This window comes from Apium graveolens, chromosome 7, assembly GCF_009905375.1.
Source record: "Apium graveolens cultivar Ventura chromosome 7, ASM990537v1, whole genome shotgun sequence".
Taxonomy (NCBI): domain Eukaryota; kingdom Viridiplantae; phylum Streptophyta; class Magnoliopsida; order Apiales; family Apiaceae; genus Apium; species Apium graveolens.
Window position 1 is genome coordinate 161764324 of NC_133653.1, and position 1394 is coordinate 161765717.

Below are 1394 nucleotides of genomic sequence, written 5' to 3' on the forward strand. Positions count from 1 at the left end.
GGAATTTGAAGAAGTGGAAGAAGAAGTTTTTGAAGAAGCTGAGAAAGTTGAAGAAAAAGCGATCATTATAATGGGAGAATTAGCAGCACCAACGAAAGCGTTGATGGATTTTTCTAAACCAAAGATCAATGACATTCAATCTAGCATTATCAGGCCAACTATCGCATCTAATACTTTTGAGATCAATCCTGGCACAATTCAGATGGTACAGAATTCAGTCCAGTTTGGGGGCTCCAACAGAAGATCCCAATATGCATATTAGGGATTTCATCGAGATCTGTGACACCTTCAAGTTCAATAATGTATCTGAAGATGTTGTGAAATTAAGGCTTTTCCCATTCTCTCTGAGGGATAAAGCTAAGAGCTGCTTACACTCTCTACCAGCTGGTTCTATTGCTACTTGGGAGGATCTTGTTCAGAAATTCCTTACTAAATTCTTCCCAATGACAAAGACAGCTGCAATCAAGAATGCTCTTACTCAATTCGCGCAACAATCGGGTGAATCTTTATGTGAAGCTTGGGAGTGTTAAAATTAGATGCTCAGGAAGTGTCTTTATCATGGAATGCCTGACCGGATGGTGATTAATTGCTTTTATAATGGTTTGGGAGCACAGTCAAGACCTATGCTCGATGCAGCATCAGGTGGAGCTTTATGGGCTAAGATCTATGAGGAAGCTTATAATCTGATTGAGATGATGGTTGCGAATGAATATCAGAATCTAACTCAGAGACTACCACGAGGAAAGGTAGCAGGAATTCTGGAGGTTGATACAGCTACATCGATAGCGTTGACTATGAAGGTCGATTCTCTGACTAACTATGGTGTTCAACCGATAATGAGTGTTTGTGAGCTTGTGAAGGATCGCATGCGATGGAGCAATGTGCTATATCTAGTGAATCAACTCAGTTTGTGAGCAATTTTCAGAGGTCGCAGCAACCTGTTCCTGCTACTTACCATTCTAACAACCGCAACCATCCTAACTTCAGCTGGAGAAATAATCAGGGTGGTGTGCAACAGCCTCACCAGCAGTTTGGAAACAAACCTTTCAATCCTCCTGGTTTTGAGCAACAGTATGCATCAAGGCAACAATATCAGCCACATGGAATGCAACAACAATCTCATAGAGGTGCCAGTCCATCTTCTAATTAAAAATCTGAATTAGAGGAGTTAAGGATTATTTGCAAGAGCCAAGCGATTTCTATCAAAACTTTGGAGAATTAAATAGGGCAGATTGCTAATGCTTATTAAATCAATCTCAATGAACTCTTCTGAATGACACAGAGGCTAATCCAGGAAAGAGAGAAGTCAAAGATCAGTTGAAGACAATCACCCTGAGGTCTAGAAGGTTTGCTAACCCTCAAAATAAAGAAAAAAAATATGCTGAAAAAGATTT

The 1394-nt window shown here is 40.1% G+C and overlaps 1 non-coding gene across 1 annotated transcript; it reads right to left on the reverse strand.

The window, feature by feature from the left end:
- Positions 1-458: 458 nt before the first annotated feature.
- LOC141675930 (small nucleolar RNA R71) lies at positions 459-565 on the reverse strand. Its single transcript, XR_012556553.1, has one exon. It is a non-coding gene; the product is annotated as a small nucleolar RNA R71 (small nucleolar RNA).
- Positions 566-1394: the final 829 nt, after the last annotated feature.